Source organism: Panthera uncia (assembly GCF_023721935.1).
Source record: "Panthera uncia isolate 11264 chromosome C1 unlocalized genomic scaffold, Puncia_PCG_1.0 HiC_scaffold_3, whole genome shotgun sequence".
Classification (NCBI taxonomy): domain Eukaryota; kingdom Metazoa; phylum Chordata; class Mammalia; order Carnivora; family Felidae; genus Panthera; species Panthera uncia.
This window is the reverse complement of record NW_026057584.1, coordinates 92210228-92225006: the sequence shown is the minus strand read 5'-3', so window position 1 is coordinate 92225006 and position 14779 is coordinate 92210228. Positions and strand designations below refer to the sequence as shown.

General features: G+C 41.1%; 1 long non-coding RNA gene across 3 annotated transcripts in view; it reads left to right on the top strand.

Annotated features, from left to right (window-relative positions):
• Positions 1-14779, top strand: part of LOC125911656 (uncharacterized) — a 325018-nt gene that overhangs the window by 96801 nt on the left and 213438 nt on the right. For all 3 annotated transcript variants that reach the window (XR_007454404.1, XR_007454405.1, XR_007454403.1), the window contains exon 3: positions 12344-12440. This is a non-coding gene — a long non-coding RNA (uncharacterized LOC125911656). The remainder of the gene's footprint in view (positions 1-12343; positions 12441-14779) is intronic.

The following is a 14779-nucleotide window of genomic DNA, read 5'->3' as shown; positions in this document are numbered from 1 at the left end:
TGACCATTTTATTGGTGTATAACTGTTCATAATATTCTCTTATTATTGTCTTCATTTCTGCTGTGTTGGTTGTGATCTCTCCTTTTTCGTTCTTGATTTTATTTATTTGGTTCCTTTCCTTTTTCTTTTTGATGAAACTGGCTAGTGGTTTATTAATTTTGTTAATCCTTTTAAAGAACCAGCTTCTGGTTTCATTGTTCTACTGTTTTTTTGTTTTTTTGGTTTCGATAGTATTAATTTCTGCTCTAATCTTTGTTATTTCCTGTCTTCTGCTGGTTTTGAGTTTCATTTGCTGTTCTTTTTCCAGCTCTTTAAGGTGCAAGGTTAGGTTGTGTATCTGAGATCTTTCTTCCTTCATTAGGAAGGCCTGGATTGCTATATATTTTCCTCTTATGACCGGCTTTCCTGCATCCCAGAGGTTTAGGGCTGTGGTGTTACCATTTTCATTGGCTTCCATAAACTTTTTAAGTTCCTCTTTAACTTCTTGGTTAACCCATTCATTTTTTAGTAGGTTGTTCTTTAGTCTCCAAGTATTTGTTACCTTTCCAAGTTTTTTCTTGTGGTTGATTTCGAGTTTCATAGCATTGTGGTCTGAAAATACACACAGTTTGATCTCGATCTTTTTATATTTGTTGAGGGCTGATTTGTGTCCCAGTATGTGGTCTTTTCTGCAGAACATTCCATGTGCACTGGAGACGAATGTATATTCCGCTGCTTTAGGATGAAATGTTCTGAATATATTTGTTAAGTCCATCTGGTCCAATGTGTCATTCAAAGCCATTGTTTCCTTGTTGATTTTTTGATTAGATGATCTGTCCACTGTTGTAAGTGGGGTGTTTAAGTTCCCTACTACTATGGTATTACTGTCAATGAGTTTCTTTATGTTTGTGATTAAGTGATTTATGTATTTGGTGCATAAATATTTACAACTATTAGGTCTTCTTGGTGGATAGACCCTTCAATTATGGTATAATGCCCTTCTTCATCTCTTGTTATAGTCTTTATTTTAAAGTCTAGATTGTCTGATATAAGAATGGCTACTCTGGTTTTCTTTTGTTGACTGTTAGCATGATAGATGGTTCTCCATCCCCTTACTTTCAATCTGAAGGTGTGTTTAGGTCTAAAGTGGTCTCTTATAAACAGCATATAGATAGATCTGGTTTTCTTATCCATTCTGTTACCCTGTGTCTTTTTATTGGAGCATTTAGTCCATTGATGTTTAGAGTGAGTACTGAAAGATAGGAATTTATTGACATTATGTTGCTTGTAGAGTTGGAGTTTCTGGTGGTGTTCTCTGGTCCTTTCTAGTCTTTATTGCTTTTGGTCTTTATTTATTGTTTTTTTTTTTTTTTTTCATCTTCCCTCAGAGAGTCCCCCTTAAAATTTCTTGCGGGGCTGGTTTAGTGGTCACAACCTCCTTTAATTTTTGTTTGGGAAAGTTTTTATCTCTCCTTCTATTTAGAATGATAGCCTTGCTGGATAAAGAATTCTTGGCTGTATATTTTTCTGATTCAGCACATTGAATATATCCTGCCACTCCTTTCTGGCCTGCCAAGTTTCTGTGGCTAGGTCTGCTGCAAACCTGATCTGTCTTCCCTTGTAGGTTAAGGATTTTTTTTTTTCCCTTGCTGCTTTCATGATTCTTTCCTTGCCTGAATATTTTGTGAATTTGACTATGATATGCCTTGTTTATGGTTGGTTTTTGTTGAATCTAATGAGAGTCCTCTGTGCTTCTTGGATTTTGATGTCTGTGTCTTTCCCCAGGTTAGGAAAGTTTTCTGCTATGATTTCCTCACATAACCCTTCTACCCCTATTTCTCTCTCTTCCTCTTCTGGGACCCCTATGATTCTGATGTTGTTCCTTTTTAATGAGTCACTGATTTCTCTAATTCTTAAATCATGCTCTTTTGTCTTAATCTCCCTCTTTTTTCCTGCATCATTATGCTCCATAAGTTTGTCCTCTATATCGCTAATTCTCTGTTCTACGTCATCCTTCCTTGCCGCTGTGGCATCCATATGAGATTGCAGCTCAGTTACAGCATTTTTTATTTCATCCTGACTAGCTTTTACTTCTTTTATCTCCGCAGAAATTCTAATAGATTCTAATCTATTTTCAACTCCAGCTAGTATTTTTATTATCATGATTCTAAATTCTGGTTCAGACATTTCTTGTATCTGTGTTGGTTAAGTCCCTGGCTGTCATTTCTTTCTGCTCTTTCTTTTGGGGTGAATTCCTTCATTTTGTCATTTTTAAGGGAGAAAAGGAATTAATGAGGTAAAAAAAATTAAAATTAAAAAAATTAAAAAGTATTAAAATCAAAAAATTAAAAGCAAACACACACCCCCCCAAAATCGAATAAATGACACTAGATCCTAGGTGCGTTTTGGTCTGGGTGTTGAAAGGGGCTTGGTAGGTTAGAGAAAAATGGGGAAAGAAAGAAGAAAAAAAAGGAAATCATTTGAAAATTTGAAAAAATGAATACAGTGAAATGGAATAAAATGAAATGATGGAAGTAAGATAGAATTTGAAAAAATTACACAAAAGTAAAAAATATAGTAGAAAAAATTAAAGAAATATTTTTAATAAAAATTGAAAATAAAAAAGTTTTTCTTTTTCTGTATTCAAGAAAAAAGAAATGTAAAAGAGAAAAAAGAAAAAAAAAGAAAGAAAATTGAATAGATGGACTGGTGAACAGACTTAAATACAACTGAAATTACTTCATTTTCCCCTAGAAGTCAAACTGTGAAGCACTTTATAGTCCATAAACTAAGCAGGTAGACAGACTTGTGTTCCTGAAGACTGAGGTTGGCCCAGTTGGGCGGGGCTTAGTGTAACGGCTCCGTTCTCCACTAGATGGTGCTGCTTAGCTTTCTGGGGTGGATTGATGTGGGGCTTGTAGGTGCATATACGCATGCACAGGAGCGGTGAAAATGGTGTCACCCAGATACCCAGTCTCTACTATCGGAATTCTGTTCTCCTGGATCAGCAATTGCGCATCTGTCCTTCGTTTTCAGCTTCCGTCCCCACTTTTACACTGTCTGTGACCAAGTCCCAGGACGAACCTCCCTCCTGAGTTTTATCTCAGATGTGGGTGTTTTTCCGAGTCCCTTATTTCTGAGGGACTGTGGCTTTGACCCATTCTGCCCCTCTGTGGGAGGGTCTCACTGAGCAATGGCCAGGTGCCTGCTGCACCAGGAATATTCACAGGACCGTGCTGCTGCTGATGCCCAGAGACTGTGGCCAGGTGCCAGCCTGCCCCAGAAAAAGTTCACGTAATCGTGTAGCACCAGCGCTTCAGGGATTATGGCAAATCACAACACACATCTGGCACCACACTTCACCCCCAGCGACCTTGTTCCAGCACCAGTGAATGTGGTTGTTCTCCCAGGTCCACTGGGGCCTTTGCCTTTGGGGGGAGTCACACAGCTTCTACCAGGTGTCCTCCCAGCAGGGGATCCAACTCTCCACATGTGGCCCCAAAACCTCTGGACTTCACTCTGCTCCTGGGGATTCACCCTTCTCACCAGAGCACTGCCAAGTATCAGGCTGCAGAGTTTCAGACTCTGCATCCCCCCCCCCCCCCTCCACCCCGATTTATAGAGTCTTAATGGAATTTAAACCCTCTCCTTTTTAGTTCAGTCCCTGTGGCTGTTTCCACTTTCCCACTTTCTCTCCAGCTGCTTTTGGCGGGTGCTTTTCCTGTCTCCCCCCCCCCCCCCGCCGCCGTCTCTGTCCTCTCTCTACACCCAAAAAGCACCTCCCTGCTCTCTGCGGCTTCTCTCCCCCCAAGTTCCCTTCTCCATGCTGCGTATCTGCTAAATTCTGTGGTTCAGGTTGTCCAGATTGTTGTGTTAATCCTTAGATCAGTTTTCTAGGTGTGCAGGATGGTTTAGTGTTGGTCTGGCTGTATTTCATGGACCCAAGACACACAAAAAATTTCCATGCTGTTCTGCCATCATGGCTCCTCCCTTTGCCTCCAAAAAAATTTTTTTTTAACGTTTATTCATTTTTGAGAGACAGAGAGAGACAGAGGGCAAGTTGGGGAGGGGCAGAGAGAGAGGGAGACACAGAATCCAAAGCAGGCTCCAGGCTCTGAGCTGTCAGCGTGGAGTCTGATGTGGGGCTCAAACTCCTGACCCGCAAGATCATGACCTGAGCCGAAGTCAGGTGCTTATCTGACTGAGCCATTCAGGCATCCCAGTAAGGAGTTTGTTTGTTTTTTTTTTAAATGTTTATTTATTTTGAGAGAGACTGAGGGAGAGAGAGAGAGAGAGAGAGAGAGAGAGAGAGAGAGAGAGGGAGAGAGGGAATCTCAAGCAGGCCTCATGCTGTCTGTGTGGAGCCTGATGTGGGGCTCGTTCCTATGAACTGTGAGATCATCACCTGAGCAGAAATCAAGAATCGGACCCTTAACTGACTGAGCCACCCAGGTGCCCCTTTAATTAGTAAGGAATTCTATGTGGAATTTCGACTGAGGTAGAAGATCAGTAAAAAGTGACAAGGTTTGTTTTTATAGCTTTCGTGGCTTTAAAGTTCTCTCTGGTGATAAGATGTCTTTTTACTTTGGTATAGGGAGGATATTTTTCATATGGGAGATTTGCTTCCTGCTTTCAGGGGGACAGAGGAAGGGCTGGGTGTCCTTGCACTGGCTGTTTCTCAAGGAGCTTTTTAAAAACAATAATCAGTATCCTTGAATGGCACATTTTGGGGAAGCCTTCCCTTAGCCCCTACATGTTCCTGGTCTTCCCGGATTTCTGGTTGCCTTTGGCATTCCTTGGCTTGTGGCAGCACCTTTCTCTGCTTCATCTTCTTACCACATTATCTGTGAATGTGTTTCCAGTCTCTTTCGGCCTCTCTTTATAAGGACACTTGAGATGACATTTAGGGCTTATAGGGATAATCCAGGATAGTCTCTTGATTTCAAAATCTTTACATTAATAAAAGATCAGTTTAACATAATTAACTTAATAATGGCTGAAAGGACTCTTTAGTAAAGTTTCTTTCCAAATAAGGTCACATTCATGTGTTCTGTGGATTAGGATGTGGACTGGACATACCTCTTTGGAGGCCACTATGCAGCCCCTACATGCTGCTAAAGAAGTTTAAAAACTTCTGATCTTAAATGATGAATGTGAAAAATGTTAAAAAAAAAAAAAAAAAAGGAAAGGTCCTCAATCTTTGGGGTTCTCTGCCAGAGGTAGAGAAAGACACTTATGCCACAATTTGATGTTTAAATATTAGGTAGATACAACAGAACTGGAAGGTGATTTGAGCGGCACAGAAGGGTAGCATGCACATGTGCTGGTTGCCTGCCTGAGACCCTTGGCATTGTTAGGGCTCCATCAGTGGAGACTCAACTTGCTCACTTTCACTCACAGCCCCTTTCCTTGTGTCTCAATACTGCATGTTGATGATTTTGAAGGAGGATCAGGTGGGGCTCAACCTGGATATGGCATGGTTCTCTAACAAAACCCAGGCTTTATGGAAAGGGTAAAGGGAGTAGTTAATTATGAACTTACCCCTAGGTACACATACCTAGTGTGTAAACTCAAGCATAGCATTTATAACAAAGGTGTATGTGATATAGTTAGTGGGATCTGATCTTATTCCTCATTCAGGCTGCCCACCACAGTGGGCCACTTTGGAAAATGATATACAGCACATACCTCAAAACTACCCTGGCTAAGGGGTGAGAAAGCTGGAGTGTGTACACTGCATGACTACTAGACATTGGGGTGGGTTGTGGGGTAAGTGTGGGTGGGGGCTGCAGGAAGGCTTTCATTCCTAGGCTCCTCTAGTCTGGAAAGATGGCTGGAAATCAAGCTGGCTTGTACAGACATGATGAGAGAAGTGGAGGGTTGAGCACCAACAACATTGGTCAGAAGGTACTGGACCCACCAGGAAAGGGTAGTGAAGCTGATTGAGAAACCGAGAGAAGAGCTTTGGGCTCTCAGAAGGAAAGTACTTTGGGAGACTTGGAGGTTTCCTGACTTGGGTGGAGCATTTTAGATAAGGGGCCCTCCAACTTCCCTCACAAAGACCATCCTGGCTTGGCTGCTACGGCTCCTGTTGTTTTCTTTTCAGAAGCTCGTGAGTCACATGCTTGGGCTTCTCCACTGTCAGCTACATGAGTGTATATCTATTTGTACTGCTACTAGGCAATTGGCTTTGGAGAGAGGGGTGGTAGGAGTTGGGGTGTAGAGGCAGGAGGAGTTAATAATTTGGACTGGAAAATAGGAGGAGCATGGAATAAGAGCCATCTGTGATTCCTTACTTTCCTTATTGCCTCACATTCAACACCCCAGCAATATTTATATCCCAAATCTGGTGACCTCTTGGCACCTCCTTTCCTCCCCACTAGGCCTGGTGGCCGTCATCTCTCACGTGGACCATTGTAATTGCCTTGTAACCACTCTTCTGCCTCTATCCTTGCCCTCTATTCTCCATGCAGCAGGCTGAGTGTGTATCTTGGGCATGTTACTGTCCTGTCTAGAACCTTAGAAAGCCTTTCTTTTCCACAGAGTAGGCAAGCCAGAGACCGGTCCATGACCAATGAGCCCCATGTAGCTGGGCATCTGGCTGGCAGCTACCTGGCTGATTTGTTTTCCTAGCTGTCTTTTTCTCCTTTATTCTGCTTGATGATTTGGGAACATGCCAGTCTTTTTTCTCCACTGTCCTTGTGTTGCTGTTTCTTCTGCTTGGAAAGTTTTTCCACCAGAATTATATGGCTCCCTCATTCCCTCTTTCTGTCTTCTTAGGACTTCACTCCAGTGTTCCCTCCTTCCTAACCTCCCCATCTGCTCATTACTCTGTCCCTTTGCTTTTTTTTTTGGTTTTTTACTTCAAAGCCCTGTGGAAATAATCTAAGACCACCCAAATGAGACCAAGAAAAGGCTACTTATTGAGAGCTTTCTATAGTAAGAAAGTCAGCCACCATCCTTTGCATTTGGCAGAGACTCAAAGGCAGGCAGAGGAGTGGGAAAGCATCATAGTGGAAAAAGGGTCTCACTGGAAGCTTATTGTCCTAGGGCTTATTGTAGATGGGCTAACTAGAAGTAGGGCCTTCTATGTGATTTGTCAGGGGTATATTTTTGGTTTTCCCTGGCTGGTCCTAATTTGGGACCAAGGGTAAAAGTTAGGGAAGCTGCCAGTTATTAATCAAGTCTTGGCCGATTGTCACAAGGGTTATTGTTTGGATTCCTGGACTATTGCTAGAGATTGTGGTCTGGCTTCGTACAAGTCTGACTTACAGAAGGCTGGCTTCCTGGGTTGGTTTCCTGGGCAGGTGGCTGCAGGTTGCAGGTCAGAATTCTATTTTTATATATAACCTGGCCATCAGCCTTTTGTATATTTAGTCCCTCAGCACTTTTGCCGAATGGGATACATATTTATTTTTCTAGTTATTGCCTGTCCCACAAGAGAAGGGAAGCTTGGTAAGGACAGGGATGTATTCCTGTTACTATTACATCTCTAGCTCCTCAAACTGTTCCAAGCACATGGTGGGTGCTCAGTAAATACGTATTGAATGAAGGAGTGATGATACCTGATCGTTCCTCTATTTCAGTTTCTAGAAACAAAACCATTTGGGTGAAGCTTTTGCTTTGTATCTTTTTCTCTCTTAATGGGCTGATTGCCTCTCTGGCATTTTGGTCCAGGCCAACCACCATCTGGAGGTACTTGGGGAAAAGGCCCATGTGAACAACCCTGAGTTCTGGATTTAGGGGAACAAATTCAGGTATCTGTAGGAGGTAGGCAGGTTAAAGGATGAACTAGCCTGGTGGGGTAGGAATGACAGAGAACAAGAAGCATGTGTCTTGTGGAAATATGGCTGCTTCACCTCAGCACTTACCAGTTTTAACAGGTCCAGAATACAGGCCTCCTGTTTATGGAGTTTTATGTGAATACTTCTATTATTTACATGTTAGCCACCACTACAAGACTATGTATTGAGACAGAGGGAAGAAGGTGGGAAAAACAAAGTGTTTTGGGGGACTGCATTCAGTCCTTGGGTGGCCAGGCTTGGCTCTGGTCTAGGTTGCCTACTCAGGTCCTCTCTGGAGGTCTCTTTAGGTCTCCCTCTCCTGCTTGGCCTGATCTTCCTCAAGATCGAGACTGGATGCTCGTGGAAAGACAGGGGGTATGAACCTCCAAGCTTCAGCCATTGGACCCTGAGAACTGGGTTTCCGCGTATGGTGTTGCCTTCCAAATGCTTTTCTTCATCAAGAGTCCTCAGTGGATTTGAGAAGGGTGATTGCATGAGGCCATTTTGGCACCAAGCTGATTGTGTAGTGTAGCTGCAGGAGCCATCTCCCTGATTAGAACTGAGATTCTCAAGCCAGATGAATTAATAATGAGGTGACAGGGAAAAGGAGAGGCTCTTACACTGCTCTTGTTTATGTTAAGAGAAGTTTTAGGTGCTTTGAGTATGGAAAAACTAGAAGAATATTTCTCTAAACATTAAATAAAACGGATTAGAACCTGGATTAATTAAGCTCCTTCTCCCAGAGTATGACTGACCCTTCAGGAAAATCCTTTTCCTAAGCACCATTCATTACACTTTGCACAGGATTAAAAGATAAGGATTCTGGGTAATTCAGATTATAAAGTGGAAGAAGAAAGGGACCACGGAAGAGTTAGTTACTGGATGTTATCTTCACAGTTATCACTTAAGAGCCCAACAAAAATTATGTTTAAATTGAATTTTTTTTTCCTGGTTCCACTTCCAAGAAAACACCAAACTGCAAGCCACCTAGGTTGATATTATTTAAGAGCTATTATCCTTGATTAAGTCTAAGCACAACAAAAAAGCTATCCGGTTTCTTCAGAAATGGGAGATAAAGTGTATTTTGTTAAGGTTAGAATTTTGCCAAATTTTGTGGTGGTAGCAAACCCCATATTTATTTGAAATTGCTTAAAATTGTATCCCCCCTGCCCCAGCCCTGATTGAGCTAATTAGAACCCACAGGGAATTATGTGGGTAATGGTGGTGTGGGGGAAAAATAAATATGCAATGTAATTAGCGCCTGCTCTTTTTCTTCGAGATGCAATCTGGGAGCTCATGGGCTTGTGAAAACCTTAGAACAATAGGAACCATTGATACTCAGGCTGCTAGGGGAGTCCATAATTATGATATAATATCTTGCCAGCTTCTTGCATGCGTGAAGGTAGAATGGAATATGAGTAAATAAAAACCGGCAATTTTCTCCATCCATAATTCTTTATATTAATGGCATATTTTCTCTATTCTCTTCCTCTTTTTTTCCAAAGAAGATAGAAACTTTGCTTACTTGAACATTTTATGTACTATGAAGGACTTCATCTCCATGGGAATAAATAGGGTTTGCAGTCAGTTAAATGGAAGGTTTTCTCAATGTTGTTAGAAGTTGAAGAAAGCTATTCCACAATGCCTTCTGCCTATCACAGGCAGATTTTCTTGACTTTGCTTGCTACTGTTGTGTAAGCTCATGCTAGGTGGTAACTTGAATTTTGTCGTTTATCCCTTAATTTGTTTGAACTATACTCAAACTGGGCTGACTTCATGGGCATATGACCTACGAAGTCTCTTACGGTTGCATTTAAAGCTAACATTATACAGTATAAAGATGAATAACATTCTGGGGCACCTGGGTGGCTCAGTTGGTTAAGCATCTCACTTTGGCTCAGGTCATGATCTCATGGTTCCTAGGTTCAAGCCCCATGTCCGGCTCTGTGCTGACAGCTCAGAGCCTGGAGCCTGCTTTGGATTCTGTGTCTCCTTCTTTCTCTGTCCCTCTCCTACTCATGCTCTCTCTCCAAAATAAATAAGCATTAAAAAAATTAAAATTATATAAAAAAAGATGAACAATATTCTTGCTAATAACTTAAATGTTTAATTTTTCTTTCTTTCTTTATTTTATTTTTTTAATGTTTTATTTTATTTTTGAGACAGAGAGAGACAGAGCATGAGCGGGGGAGGGTTAGAGAGAGAGGGAGGCACAGAATCGGAAGCAGGCTCCAGGCTCTGAGCTGTCAGCACAGACCCCGACGTGGGGCTCGAACTCACAGACGGTGAGATCGTGACCTGAGCCGAAGTCGGAAGCTCAACCGACTGAGCCACACAGGCGCCCCTAATTTTTCTTTATTTAGAGTAACATGAAATGGCAAATAAAAGACACCATGACAAGTGAAGGGAGAGACCACAATGGAAAAAGCACCTTTAACATCACTTCTTTCCCTTAGCTTTTTAAACAAAGGGCCCTGAATTTGCGTTTTGCTCCGGGCAAAATTATGTAGCTGGCTCTCTCTATCCAGGCACAGATAAATTGAATTCCAAGATTTAACTCACTCAGTCAACAATTCTTTACTGAGCATTTAACTCAGCACGCTGCAATTCCAGGTGTAGGGGATACAAAGATAATGAAGGGGGTTGTGTCTGCTTCCTGGGCTTTACCACCTCATTTCAGAAGACATACATGCAGTCAAGTCTTGTCGATCCATATGGAATTATGAGACCCAAATCTGGGAGTGGATGTGAATTCCCACTTGTGCCTGGTGATGGGAGGGTCATGAAAGAATTTGTAGAGGTGCTATTTCAGATTGTATCTGAGTGTTCAAACTTGTAAGACACTTAAGAAACACTCTTTCTGAAGACAAAACCAAATAATTAGAATGATCACTGCAGAAACAGGAGTCTTTCTCATCTTTTACTCCAACCTCATAGATTATGAGGAAGATCCTTTATTCAACTCTGAGGTCGTGACTGTATTCTGCTTATAAGTGTCAAAAGTAGGACTGAAATTTAGGTCATCTGACTTAAATTTTATTTTAATTGAGGTATAGTTGGCATATAGTGTTACATTAGTTTTAGGTGTACGGCATAGTGATTCCACAAGTCTATACATTATGATGTGCTCACCGCAATTGTAGCTACCATCTGTCACCACATGGTGCTATTATAATTACCATTAACTACATTCCCTAAGAAGTACTTTTTATACTCATTGATGTCAAATTCTTTTCCATTGCATTCCAATGATCTATTCCACCTCAATCTTTAACTTGACAACTGTTCTTTCCTGTTACTGATACTAAGAAATTAGGAACTGATGTAATATTTTGCAGATTTTATTTTTTTCTTTTTTGCTTTATACCACAACTGAAGCACGGGGTCTTTTAAAGAGAAAATTTTTGCATTGCACTTAAATTAGAGTTTGTTCTTTAAAAATCAGCTTCTCCCTACCCACCATCACCCTGAGTAAGGAATAGCTGTGTTTTGGAGCCAGATTCTGGTATGGAAGAAATCAGTCTTGCAGTCAGGTCTGGGTAGCATCTGAGTCTCTGTTTGAAGAGCCATATGCTTTTGGAACTCTGATTAGCTTCCTTAATCCTTAGTTTCCTCATCTGTACAATGGGGATAGTACCAATTGCTTCACAGTGATATTGGAGGGCTTAATGGAATGGGTTTGTAGAGGACCCAAGAGAAACTGGTTGCTTACTGAATGTTATTTGCTTCTCTGAAAGACACTTTTTTCCATCTTCTTCCCACTTCTTTTAAGGCATTTGCCTCATAAAATTGCTCATTATATACATGGCTATTTTAGCAGTGTTGGTTCCTTGTGAAATTTCTGTTGCTTTTAACCTATTAACATAAATATATAAGGAGAAAAACATGACTTCAATTTCAACATTTTCTTTCTGTGTTCACTTTCTATCTCAGTGATGAGATCCTAGAATACTAAGAATTTTGGCAGAGGTATCAGAGTCAATGCGAATAATTTTTAAATGATAAGGCACTTTGGAGATCATCATAATAGCTGACATTTCAAGAATGCTTTGTCCTGGGCAAGGTACCACTCTGAGCACTTTACACGCATTAATTTGGTTATATCTTATAAAAAGTCTCTGAGTGAAGTCTGTTGTTCTTTCCATTTCACAGATAAGGAACAGAAGCAAGAAGTGAAGTAACTTATCCAGGGTCACCTTGGCTGGTCCAGGACCCATACCCTAAGCATTATCCTAAACTGCCTTAATTATGATATATTCCAGACTCCCAGTTGTACAGATGTTTCAGATCTGCAAAGAATAATTGACTTACCCATGGTCATCTAGCAGCTTAAAGGCAGGGATAGGACTGGAACCCCAGGATCCTGAACACTGGGATCCTGACTCCCCAGTGCAAGGGATCCTACTCCCTCCAGAACACTGGGATCCTACTCCCCCCAGAATTACTGGCAGGATAGGCTTAGAAGAGGCTCAAACTGGGAATCAGCTGAGCTAGATTTCTATTCCTGTGCCTTTCATTAAAGATGTATGATTTTTTATAATTCGTTCCTTTAACAGTAATTGCTATGTTTTGTCTTTCAGGAACCTGGGCAGCAAGAGATAAGCCAATATATCTGCCTGTTGAGCCTACAGTTAAAAATAATTATAGAGAGCATGGTGATGCTTCAGAAACTGTCAGGTGATACAATATTTTCAAATCATACTTTTTAATGTTATTCACTTGTTGTTTGGAGGAAATACCTATCTACTGGTGGAACAGAGAAAAGAGGGGGAAAGAAAAGCCAAACATTGTTCACTTGTTTCTTTCATGGAAAGTACTTGACCATTATCATATAAAGGTAGACACAGATAAAATTTGGATTGTAGGTTAACCAAAATTATTTATTGACTATGCTTATTCTTTTCCAAAAAACAATTTGGTGTGTGCAATGCAATTAGTAAACCAGTTTAGCAATTATAATGTGGCCTTAAGGATGAAGAGGAAGCAAAGATACCAGAAGTACGGGTCTATGCTGTTGCTGTGGCTCAACAGAACCTTGTGTCTGAGCTTCCTGGCCATCATTCTTACTCATCAGAAAGGAATACTGCTGTGACGCTTACAGGAGGCAAAGCTTATTTGAATGAAATTCAAAAAGCAGTTTTTGCCAAAGAGCATGATATGGGCAATATTAACTAGTAACAGGACAGCTCCTACATTAATAGTCAAAGTCCTCCAGAGAAACAGAACCAACAGGAGACCTCCCTCTCCCTTTCTGTCTCCCTCCCTCTCCCTTCCTCCCTTGGTCCTCCCTCCCCTCCTGTCCCATCTCTACCTCTGTCAAATTTATTTTAAGGAATTGGCTCATGTGATTATGGAGGCTGACAAGTCCCAGATCTGCAATCAGCATGCTGGAGACCCAGAAGAGCTGGTGGTGTAGTTGGGGTTTGAGTTTGAGGCCTGAGAGCCAGGAGAGCTGATGGTGTGAGTTCCAGCCCAAGTTTGAAGGCAGGAGATTTATGTCCCAGCTCTGGTGATGGTCAGAGAGGGAGAGAGAGGATTCTCCTTTACTCAGCCCTTTCTGTTCTATTCATGCCCCCAGTGGGATTGGATGAGGCTCATCCACACTGGAGTGGGTGTTCTGTTTTACTTAATCTAATGATTCGAATGCTAATCTTATCTAGGAACACCCTCACAGACACACCCAGAATAATGTTCAACCAAATACCTGGGCACCTTATAGCCTAGTCAAGGTGACATAAAGTTAACCACCACAATCTCCCTCTTTTTCAAACATAATCTTCTGTTGTTCTCTAATTCAGACACAGATTTGAATCAGGAATTCACACTAGTAAAAATCTATATTACATCAGGAGTTCAAGTTTGTAATTTACTTATGAACAGTCAGTGAGGGACAATGAGACTGTTTTGGTTAACACAAAATATGCAGTAAGGGGTTATTGATAGCAGTTCCAATCTTACATTAGCCTCACTTCCCCAAATCCCAATCATGCCCACTGTGATTTGGTTGCACAATACTGGGATGAATTTGCAGATAATTAGCTATAAAATGTAACTGTTTTTGGTAGCTTGCCTTTGTGTAACAGAATACATTCTCATTAAACTCATTTGGAAGCTGGAAAGAAGAAGAGTAGGAAGTATTTGTTTCAACATTAAATCAATGATGATACAAGTTCTCGTTTGACTTAGCCAGGGAAAAGCAGGACTTAGAACAAGCTGTAGAGAGACTCCATTATTTCTGGTTATGGCGTGGCTCTTGTGGTTGGGTCTAGATCCGAGAAGATGAACCTGGCTGGCCTGGTGTTTCGGTGGAGTACGTGCAGACTACAGACACCCTAGATTTCCTCTTGTGCCATTTTTTATTCCACAGGTCTTCATTTTTAAAAAGTGTAGTATAAACCTATGTACTTTCTGATTAATAACATACGTACTACTATTAATAGTTAATTATTTAAGTACTACTACTTACATGTTCTGGGTACCTTTTTGAGAGGTGATGCCTCTCTACACACACACACACACACACACACACACACACACACACACACATTTTCTAGGACTGCTATCACAAAGGACCACAAATTTGGGTGGTTTAACAACAGAAACTTATTTTCTCACAGTTTAAAGGCCAGAAGTCTGAACAAAGGTGATGACAGGGTTGATTCCTTCTAAGGGCTGTGGGAGAATCTGTTCCAGGCTTCCCGCCTTGGCATGTAGATGGCTGTCTTCTCCCTGTGTCTTCACTTGTCTGTACATGTCTGTGTCCAAATTTCTTCTTATAAGTCATACAGGACAAGAGCCCATCCTAATGACTCCATTTTAATTTGATCACCTCTGTAAAAACCCATTCTCCCAATAAGTTCACATTCTGGGGTCCTGGGGGTTAGGACTTCAGTGTGTGAATTTTGCAGCAGCACAGTTCAACCTGTAACTACATGTATAGCTATGCATATAGTTATACAAGTATAGGTATGTCTATGTATACATATTGTATAGACAATACATATATATGTGTTTAT